Source organism: Podarcis vaucheri, assembly GCF_965113315.1.
Source record: "Podarcis vaucheri genome assembly, chromosome: 5".
In the NCBI taxonomy this organism is placed as follows: Eukaryota; Metazoa; Chordata; class Lepidosauria; order Squamata; family Lacertidae; genus Podarcis; species Podarcis vaucheri.
This window is the reverse complement of record NC_138763.1, coordinates 9,572,088-9,583,530: the sequence shown is the minus strand read 5'-3', so window position 1 is coordinate 9,583,530 and position 11,443 is coordinate 9,572,088. Positions and strand designations below refer to the sequence as shown.

The 11,443-nt window shown below is 47.7% G+C and overlaps 1 long non-coding RNA gene across 1 annotated transcript; it reads right to left on the bottom strand.

Annotated features, from left to right (window-relative positions):
- Positions 1–250: 250 nt before the first annotated feature.
- On the bottom strand, positions 251–10,949 carry LOC309533408. Its single transcript, XR_014220222.1, has 3 exons — positions 10,839–10,949; positions 8,991–9,071; positions 251–700 (listed from the first exon to the last, which is right to left on the bottom strand). It is a non-coding gene; the product is annotated as an uncharacterized lncRNA (long non-coding RNA).
- Positions 10,950–11,443: the final 494 nt, after the last annotated feature.

Here is an 11,443-nt window from a genome sequence, read left to right as displayed (position 1 = left end):
GGCTCTGGCACGTGAGGCAGCTGCGGCGACAACTTCCTTGCGCCATAGCCCAATGCCGCCAGCCACAACTCCATTCCTGGGTCAGGCCTGACCCGGGGGCAGAGAGTGGAGAGCCGGTGACAAAATCGCCACCCCTCTCCACGGCTAGGCTGAGGTGCGTGAGGAAGCTGCCTCATGCCTGACCGCAGCTCAGGTCAAGCCTGACACAGGGGCAGCGAATTCCACAGGAGGGAAACTTGCCTGTCCCAATGCAGAAATTCCAAGAGTGGTGAACCTGAGGCCAAATGTGGCCCTCCAGGATTCCCTGTGTGGCCCTCAGTCCTTTCTCTAGGCCATGTCCCCTCCCCAAACACCTTTCCCTGGTTCTGCTCCGAACCCTCCATACATACTTTTTCTAGCTGGAAGACTATGTGTGAGTAGAAGCCTCCGATTATTGTGTAGTTGTGATGTAGCTTACAAAGGTAAAGACTGTATCTTTTTCTCCACCCTGCACTCTTTTGCCACCCCTGGCATGTGGCCCCCCAAAAGGTTGCACATGAGAATAAATGGTCCTCAGACTGGAAAAGGTTCCCAACACCTGGTCTTAGCATCTTTGACCAACTGCTGTATCCACACACCGACACATATGCAAAGCGAAGCATTGCATGCCTGGCTGCAGGATAGCTCCTGTTTCTCTGTTGGTGTGCCTCCTTGAAGCCGGCTGATAGCCTAAAAGGCAATATATAAACAAACAGGCCGCCGAGACCATATAACACCGGTCTTGAAAGACCTACATTGGCTCCCAGTACGTTTCCGAGCACAATTCAAAGTGTTGGTGCTGACCTTTAAAGCCCTAAACGGCCTCGGTCCAGTATACCTGAAGGAGCATCTCCACCCCCATCGTTCTACCCGGACACTGAGGTCCAGCACTGAGGGCCTTCTGGCGGTTCCCTCACTGCGAGAAGCCAAGTTACAGGGAACCAGGCACAGGGCCTTCTCGGTAGTGGCACCTGCCCTGTGGAACGCCCTCCCACCAGATGTCAAAGAGAACAACAACTACCAGACCTTTAGAAGACATCTGAAGGCAGCCCTCTTTAGGGAAGCTTTTAATGTTTGGTGTATCACAGTATATTTAATATTCTTTTGGAAGCCGCCCAGAGTGCCTGGGGAGGCCCGGCCAGATGGGCGGGGTATAAATAATAAATTATTATTATTATTATTATTATTATTATTATTATTATTATACAAACAAACAAACAAACAAAGGTGTTTGCTTTGTTAGCCTTTGGCTAATTTTCTCACTACACCAGACCCTCCTAGTGTCCCTATTTTCCAGAGAGAGTCCCAAATTTGCAGAAGCTGTCCCGGTTTCTGATTTGATCCTGCAATGTCCTGCTTTGCCTTAGGACCTCCCTATTTCCATCAGAGAAATGTTGGAGAGTATGCAGATTTGTGACCTCCGAGCCAAGGAGATAAGTGACAATGCAACCTTTAGAAGACATCTGAAGGCAGCCCTGTATAGTTTTCTTTTTAATGTCTAATGTTTTACTGTGATTTTATATATGTTGGAAGCCATCCGGAATGGCTGGGGGAACCCCATCAGAAGCGCAGGGTAATAATAATAATAATAATAATAATAATAAAAAATAAATAAATAAATAAATAAATAAATAAATAAATAAATAAGATGTCCTTATTTTCCCCAGAGAAATGTTGGAGGGTACGAATTGATGGAGGGGGGAAAAATCTGGTAGAGGCCTTTTTTCCTTTTATGCAAATAGGTTCCAGTCTAAAAGTTTTTGCCACAGCAAATTACGCTTGGTTTGTCGTAAATAAGAGCTGACTCTTCCAGGAAAGGTTTGTCTGTCTTGGGCAAAAGGCCCATTTGTCATTGCTCCGCAGCTCCAACCTGCCTGCCCTTGCGGGGCGAGGTGTCTCACGGCTCCAGTGAGCAGGCAGCCTTTGAAAGGACAAGGTCTTACCCCGAAAGAAAAATGGGTCGAGGAAGATGTCATTAAAGCTAATGAGAGCCCGGACAGCTGCAGCTCATTAGGGGCTTGCCTGAGGGCCAATTGTAACAGAGACCTTTAAATATACCTCATAGTCAAATAAACAACATCTCATTCGATCAGCAAAGCTCGTATCGGTCCCCGCAGAAGGCTTTCTTGTAAACCTTCCTGCCATTTTGGCTGAGAAATGACCGGGAGAGGCGGTGGCGCTGCAGGAAAGCTTAGCTCAGCCTAGGGATCAGGGTGTGATGGGGAAGAATGGTTAGGTAAAGGTAAAGGTAAAGGTAAAGGGACCCCTGACCATTAGGTCCAGTCATGGACCTCTGGGGTTGCGGCGCTCATCCCGCTTTATTGGCCGAGGGAGCAGGTGTACAGCTTCCGGGTCATGTGGCCAGCATGACTAAGCCGCTTCTGGCGAACCAAAGCAGCACACGGAAATGCCGTTTACCTTCCCACCGGAGCGGTACCTATTTATCTACTTGCACTCTGTGCTTTCGAACTGCTAGGTTGGCAGGAGCAGGGACTGAGCAACAGGAGCTCACCCCGTCGTGGGGATTCGAACCGCCGACCTTCTGATCTGCAAGTCCTAGGCTCTGTGGTTTAACCCACAGCGCCACAGCGCATCCCTGGAAGCATGGTTACGCTGGAGCAATTCCTTAGCCCTGGCCAGGATTCTGGGAGACCAGAGTTCTGCCCACCTCAGATCTTCTGCTAAAGTTGGGGCCAGCCCTAGAAATTATGCTGCTTGAGGCAAGGGCAAGGTAGGGCTCTCCCCGTTCAACAACAGAAGCTGCCTAGACTCAGAGCTGAATCTTACATTGATGACAGGGTAGCATTTTTCACACTTGGCTAGCTGAGGAGGAGTGCGGCACACAAAGCTCAGTGATTTCCCACTCTCAGCTGCCAATGCCTGTCCCGCCAGCCTCTGCCGCCTGAGGCAGCTGCCTCACTCTCCCTAATGCTTGGGCCGGCCTTGACTGGACTAACAAGCTAAATGACGGCCAAGAGGAAGGACCAGGGAATAAAGGCACGAAGGTAGGAAGGCATCATTTCCCCTTTCGCTCTGTATTAATTGCATGCAGCAGCGCTTCCATTCTACTCTTCCATAGTTTCCCGAGATAGACAGATGCCAACAATTCATAGATTTCATAAAATCATAGAGTTGGAAGGAATCCTGCCCACAACCACCTTGCATGGCCTCCAACCACTAACCTTCTGGCTAACAGCCAGATGCACTGAGCCGTTATATCACTTTAAACAGCCGTGGCTTTATCTAAAGCATTCTGGGAACTGTAGTTTTTAAGGGTGCTGAGAGTTCTTAGGAAACCCCTATTCCCCTGCCAGAGCTACAGTTCCCAGAGTGGTGTAATGATCAATAGCATTTCACAGTGAACTCTTTGGTGTGGTTTGTTATCGAGCAGATAGAAACCTGCACAAACCTGGAAGTGGTTTATCAACCCCCTATGGGTCATTGTATATAGTGGTTGCCTGAATTCTGCTTGATGGGTAATAACGAGGCCAACGAGTCTACATTTTGGTACAGTGGTACCTCAGGTTACAGATGCTTCAGGTTACAGACGCTTCAGGTTACATACGCTTCTGGTTACAGACTCCGCTAACCCAGAAATAGTACCTTGGGTTAAGAACTCTGCTTCAGTGAAAAAAATGGTTGGTTAATAGGTGAGAATTTAAAGTTATAATATATTAAGTTAAAGGACTAAGACAAAAACAAAGAGGGAAAGGAATTGCTGAATTAACCAATTGAACCAGAATACAAAAAAGGGAGGTGAGAGGAGGTCAGGAAAGTAAGGAAATGAAATGTAAGATACGGAAGGATAAATTTGTTTCTAAGTGTTTTTTCTATATATTTCCCCCCCCTGTACTTTGCATTTTGTATGCTTTTTCCCTCCCCCCCTATATTTTTTCATTGTCTTTTATGTAACTTTTTGTCTTTGAAATCTCAATAAATATTATTTTTTTTCAAAAGAACTTTGCTTCAGGATGAGAACAGAAACCATGCGGTGGCGGCAGCGGGAGGCCCCATTAGCTAATGTGGTACTTCAGGTTAAGAGCAGTTTCAGGTTAAGAACGGACCTCCGGAACGAATTAAGTTCTTAACCAGAGGTACCACTGTATTTGCAAGGAACTTTGGTTCACCTCTCTTCTTCCTTCCTCAGCTGCCATTTGCTGAAGCACTCAGCCCTTACGATTCAGATCTTCTTCTGCATGGCTGTTTGGGATTATAAGGCAGGGGTGTGTAAACAGCCCTCCAAGGCAGAGGGAACGAGAGGTAGTTTTCACAGGATGGAATAAATGGCGTTTGGAATAAGGATTTGCCTTAGGCAGGAGCTTATACGATGTTTTCTTTGTGCTAATAAGTCAGCGTCCTGAAGAAAGGGACAAGTTTGTGCAGGGAGGCAGAGTGTGTGGGCTGGCCTGGGACCAGGATACGGATTTTGCCGTGACCCCTCCGAGGGTTTTTGGAACTTAAAAGGCTTTGCTGAGCGTTTGCGTTAAAACAAAACACTTTTTGGAAGGAATGGGGCGCAGCCAAGATGGCACTGCCAATACCCCAAGAAAGTACAGCCACGGGTCATCTTGTTGTGTTGGAATAGATGGTGACAGCTGTTGGCAGGTCAAGAGGTGTTGCCGCCTGGTGAGCAAAATGGTGCCCACTTCCCTTTCCACGTGCAGAAGCCAACTGGACTGTGTCTGGCTCTAGGCTACATTCAGACCACACATTTGAAGGATTACGATGCCACTTTAAACAGTCATGGCCTTCCCCCAAAGCATCCTGGGAACTGTAGTTTTTTAAGGGCACTGAGGGTTCTTAGGAGACCCTTCTTCCCCTTCCAGAACTACAAACTGGACCTTGTTTGGTCTCACGGTCAGAAACCAAACACACTCGGTAGTGGCGACCGCCCTGTGGAACGCCCGCCCATCAGATGTCAAAGCGATAAACAAGTACCTGACATTCAGAAGACATCTGAAGGCAGCCCTGTTCAGGGAAGTTTTTAATATGTGACATTTTAGTGTATTTTTCATCTTTGTTGGAAGCCGCCCAGAGTGGCTGGGGAAACCCAGCCAGATGGGCGGGGTACAAATAATAATAATAATATATTATTATTATTATTATTATTATTATTATTATTATTATTATTATTATTATTATTATTATTATTATTCCGTGGGGCATATGGCCGCTCCTTGGATGCAAGGGACAGTCCTGGTTTTACAGAAGCCATTCTGTTTTCTGACTTAAACCTGGAATGCCCTGCTTTTCCTTAGGACGCCCCTATTTTCCTCAGATAAATGTTGGAGGGTATGCGACCCCAGAGCCAAGGAGATAAGTAACTACGCAACCTTGAGAAGACATCTGAAGGCAGCCATGCATAGGAAAGGGTTTTTTTTAAATGTCTAATGTTTTATTATTATTTTTATATGTTGGAAGCCACCTAGAGTGGCTGGGGCAACCCAATCAGATGGGTGGGGTATAAATAATAAGATGATGATGATGATGATGATGATGATTATTATTATTATTATTATTATTATTATTATTATCCTATTTTCACCAGAGAAATGTTGGAGGGTATGGGCTCCTTTCCTCAAACTACGCCTGGTCCAAGGCCTGGTGAAATGTTGGGGCCTCCCGGTCATCCTCTGATGGGAATCCTTGGGCTGAGCGATGACAAACCAGCACTCGAACAGTTAAATCTTATTTCAACACTGGTGATGGCAGGGTGTCCTCCATTGCAAATGACTAGTTTAGGAGGAGCTGCGCAGCTCACCTGGGACACACCTGCACTGTCTTCCAGTAGAGGGGAATGGCCAAGAAGCCTCAGGAATAATGCCTTTGGCAAGGCTGCCATTTCCCCCACATATCCAAGTATCTGCTGTCCGAAGCAGTTGTGTCACCTTGTCCAGCACTAGGGCTGGCCCCCTGGTGTCTTGGAAATGAGCTGATTTCCTCCAAGCAGCTCTGTTATGGGAAAGTTTGGTGGGGTGAGCAGTGGCTGATGAGGACCAAATCTAGTGCCAAAGAAACAAATCCAAAGAAAGCCCAATCCAAAATGAAAGCCAGCTAAATGTATGTAATAATAAGCTCTTACAGAACAAAACTGGAAATGGCTGGTTAGGACAAAAGCCAAGGAACAGGAACATGGAGACTGGGAGACAATTCAAGACTTAATTTAAAGCTTGCATGTTCCCCACCACCAGCCATGGCTAATAGAGCTTCATGGGATGAGGCAGCCTGTATTGGGGACCAGACCCCTGCACAGGATGAAAGTGTTGGGCTCCTCTCCTTCCACTGTGCTGAGGTCCCACTTCAAATAGGGTGGCCCCAAGGTCGCTTCAACAAAATGATGTTTAGAGTTCCCAAAACAGAGCTGCATCTTAATATGTAAAGGTAAAGGGACCCCTGACCATTAGGTCCAGTCGTGACCAACTCTGGGGTTGTGGTGCTCATCTCGCTTTATTGGCCAAGGGAGCCGGCGTACAGCTTCCGGGTCATGTGGCCAGCATGACTAAGCCACTTCTGGTGAACCAGAGCAGTGCACGGAAACACTGTTTACCTTCCCACCGGAGTGGTACCTATTTATCTACTTGCACTTCATTCTTTCGAACTGCTAGGTGGGCAGGAGCAGGGATCGAACAATGGGAGCTCACCCCGTCATGGGGATTTGAACCACCAACCTTCAGATCGGCAAGCCTTAGGCTCTGTGGTTTAGACCACAGCGCCACCCGCATCCCATCTTAATATGTCCTAAAACAAAACCATTAACCAGTTGTCTAATAAGGTAAAAGGTAAAGGACCCCTTTATGATGTTATCCCCCTTACTCACTTGTTCTTGCTGTTCTGCGGCTGTGCCCTGCGAAAACCCTACCGTAGCCACTGAATTGAGCAAAATCTCTCTTCAGATTTTCTGTGTTTCTGATAAGTTCTGATTCAGCGGGCAAGATCGGATTTTGCAAGGCACAGCTGCTGAACAACAAGAAAAAGTAGGTAATGGGGATCTGGGGAAATTTCCTCGGACCTGGGGAAATTAATCATTACACAGTACCATCAAAATATGTGTGAAGCCAGTGTGTATAAGCCCTTTGTCCCAACTTGTGGGCATCTTTCAAGGAAATCTGGGAATTGTAGGTTTGTAGGAAAACAGCCACCCGGTTCCTGGGCTTGGGAATGAGGACCCCGATAAACAGATCCGAAACTGTTTTAAATTTGTAATGTAGATCCGGTCTTTGTTTCTAGATTCAGAATGAGGATTGGTCCTCCTCACAGAAACCAGGGTGGTTTTGGCATGGGCTGTAAAACCCCACAGGCCTACCAAATGCAATTTATGAGGAGGGATTTTAAGCTTGGCATTAATAAGTTAAATGTTCCCTCTCACTTCCTCAGCTGTGCACCTTTAAGGCATTAAAGGAGAGGGGGGTGGAGAAGGAAAACATCCAATCTTTTTTGAAGTGTTTGCCATGAAACTAATTGTTCCATCATTTTATAGTTTTTCAGCCACCTGATGAAAAATTGGAACAGTCAAGAGGCAAGGAAACATTGCTTTATAGTCTCCAGTCATGAAGCAATTTGGCAGTGAGAGGACGGCCCTGCATTCCTGAACAGTGGAAACAACAAGGGAGGGCATCTTTCTCCAGTAAAGTCTTCGGACAGAAGGGGTAATGGAGCAACAATAAGCCATTATCCTTTTTTTTTTTTTTTTTGGTTTTGCTCTGTAATTCTAATAGCTGCATGTTGACAACATCTTTGAAAGCCCTCTTCTGCATCCCATTAACAGTGGCGTAGCGTGGGGGGTGCCAAGGGTGCCGGCCGCACCGGGTGCAACATCTGGGGGGGCGCGAGTCCAGAGGGAAGGGACAAGTTCCTTCCTCTGCCGGGCTCCCCGCCGCCACTGCCAGCCTTGCGCCCTAGCGCGCGCCCGCCCCCCGCCGCCGCTGCTGCGCTCCACTCACTGCTCGCAGGAGGAGCAGCCGCTGCAGCAGCGCCGACACCGCCACCGACGCCTGGCCGGGCACGGGCAGCCTCCGCACCCCGCCGCCGACGCCATCCCCTCGGCCCAGCCACAGGCGGCAGCTGCTTCTGCTGACTGGGAGGGAGGAGAGCTCCGAGGGGCCTCGCCGCGCCCTGCGCTCCCCAAAACCCTCCGAGAGGAAGCCGGCAGGCGGGCGAGGGTCTCCAGGCAGAAGGGGGCGCCGCTGGCTCCGGCTCCCAGCCGCGGGGGGGGGGGGGGGGCGAGGACGGAGCACGGCTGGAAGCCCCCGGACCCGGCCGGGAGGAGGAGAGGCACTCGCTAAGCCCGGATCTGGAGCTCCACCTACAGCCCAAGGAGAGGAGGGGGCGGGGGGGCGCCCGAGGGGAGGGGGCTTCGGCTGCCTTGGCCCGCGGGGGCTCCGCAAATAATAAATTTAATAAATTCCTGCTGAGCCTTTGGGGGGGGTCCTTGGCTCCTTCGCTCGCCCCCAGCCCCAGTGGCGTAGCGTGGGGGTGCAGGGGGCCGGGCGCAACATCTGGGGGGGCGTGCTCGCACTCGAGTGCTAAAATCCACGGGTTAGGGGGCACAAATTACTTGCCTTGCCCCGGGTGCTGACAACCCACGCTACGCCACTGCCCATTAATACTGGGAAGGGGAGTCGCCTGTAGCAAGAGAAACACAAGAACATAAGGAGAGCTCTGCTGAATTCGGCAAATGGTCCATCTAGTCCAGAATCCTGTTCTCACAGTGGCCAACCAGGTGCCTGTGGGAAACTTGCAAACAGAGCCAAGCACAGTGGCATTCTCATCTCCTGTGGTTTCCAGGAACTGGAATTCAGGACTGTGTACCCTCCAACATTTCTTCAGTGAAAAGAGGGACACCCTATTCTATAATAATAATATTTTTTTCTATTCATACTTCACCCATCTGGCTGGATTGCCCCAGCCACTCTTAGTGCCTTCCAACACATATAAAAACATAATAAAACAATAAACATTTTTAAAAAACTTACTTATAAAGGGCTGCTTTCAGATGGTTCAGGGTCAGATAACTTCATACCCTCCAACAATTCTTCGATGAAAATAGGGAGGTCCTAAGGAAAAGCGGAACATTATGGGATCAAATAAGAAACTGGGATGGCTTCTGTAAATCTGGTACTGTCCCTGGAAAACAGGGACATTTAGAGGGTCTATGGGGGGAGAACATAGCCATCATGGCAAGCAGCCACTGATTCTCTTCTCCTTCGAGAATTTGCCCAGTCCTCTTTCAAAGCCACCCATGATGGTTCCCATCACGGTCTCCTGTGGGAGTGAGCTCCATAGTTCAACTATGCGCTGTGCGAAGAAGTATCTCTCCTGGGTCTTCCACCCATTCAGCATCACTGGAGGCCCACATGTTCTAGAGGGAGAACAATTCTATCCACTATCTCTATGCCATTTCTAAGTGGGAAAATGGACTACCTGTAGGAGTGTGACCTGGGTCCCCTGCTGCAAGAGAGATGACAATTAGGCTTATCTGATGCAAAGGGGGAGAGTGTTTTGGTACATTCTGGAGCCTCCCAGACTTTTGGGGTGTGAAGGAGAAACCTCACCCTGCCTCCACTTTAAAAAGAAAAAGCAATCGATAAGATAATGTGGTGTTTGGGTCGGGGTCTTCTAGGTGTTGGCACCATGGTAAGGAAGAGAGGAAGCTGCCTTTACTGAGTCAGACCCTTGAGCCAGACAGCTGAATACTGTCTATGCAGACTCCAGAATTTCATGCAGAGGTCTCTGACAGTCCTACCTAGAGGCACCTGGGATTGAACCCATGACTTTCTGGATTCAAATCAGATGTTGTACCACTGTGCTATGACCTAGTTGCAGATACACCTTCCTTTGAGAAGTCTACCAGGCCACAACATTGGTTTAGGGATGTTTGACAAAACCCCTTCTTTGTTTTCTCAGGCACTGTAATCTAAATTTGGCTGACGTGTGATATCTCCCCCATCTCTGCTTCTTTCCTCATTTATTGTGCTTGCCTGGAATATTGTTGTAACCGCTCATGGCTTTGAGTATTTTTTTTTAATCGGGAGGCAATTAATAAGTTTTTAAAAGACAATAGCGCAACTTTTTATTTATACGGCATCTCTCTTGTCAGCTGAGGCTCGGGGTGCTTTAGAAAATACAATAAATTGCAATTAACGCTGCAGGTGCTACATGATCCAGTAAACTACAACAACACATAATAATGTGAAAACATTAGAAAAAGGGAACGCGAGGAAAGTAAAGGAAGATGAACACAACAGGTTTCTTCACACATGACACTAAAATCACTTTTGAGCTTGTCTTGTTGACTTTGGTGCCGTGTGTTAATGTTGTGAAGAAAGGAAAAACAGCAAAAATGCCATATTTAAGCTGAACATCTAGCTCTAGTCAATACAGAAGGTGGTATTAAGAGGAGGAGTAATAATAATAATAATAATATATTTATGATTATTAAATTTATTATGCACCCTCCACCAGCCCCAGGGACTATGGTGGGTTACAGCACTTTAAAATTCAGTATTAAAAACAGTTCAAACAAATTACTGTCTCACTGCTTTGGCCACCCTCTGTTACGACCTTTGTCGGGAGAGAGACAGGGGAAATGTGTTCCTGTTAATTCTCCTTAACCTCTCAGTGGCTTTCGATACCATTGACTATAGGGGAACAAAACAACTTCCCATGGGAACCATAAAGTACCACACCCCCCCATGCAGGGTCAGAAAGTAGTGCTCACGAGTTTTCTTCCTCTGTGTATGAGACTTCCATTTTTCCGCCTCGTTCTCGGGGTGCTTCAGAATATCTTGAGAATCAGGTTAACGCAGGATTTTTGAGCTTACCTTGCTGTTGCAAGGTACCCAAAGATGAGTGGCTCTGTGTTTCTTTCTTTCGAGCAAACATTTATCCAGTGGCCTGCAGCCTCCGCAGCTGCCTGCACTTACTGTTGTAAAAAAAAAAAGCCCACATGGGAGGAGTTACCTCATGAAGTCTTCCCTTGGGTGCAGTCAGGAAGACTGTAGAGTGTAGACTGGTGGTGAAGTGGTTTGCAGAACAAAAGGAAGGGCACTTGCAATCACACCATGGCCACTTCAAAAGTATTGCATTGTATCTTTGTAAACCGCTTAGAGACGCTTGTGGTTAAGTGGTCTACAAATTGTTTAAATAAATGAATAAGTAAACAACAACAACAGCCACCCTTGTACCCTGCTCAGGGAAAGCTCACGAATTTTCTTCTCCCCTTTGATGATTTTCAAATCCATTAATTTTTTTCTCACTAACCGGTGGGCGGGGAGGGCAGGGAGGGGACAAATGCTCAACACAAAGCATTATTAGAAAGTGTGAATTCCTTCAGCCCCCGCGAGCCCCCGAACCTCTCATTTTACATTTTGAACACTGCCTTTGCCCCCATTGCCATCTCTCTCTCTCTCTCTCTCTCTCTCTCTCT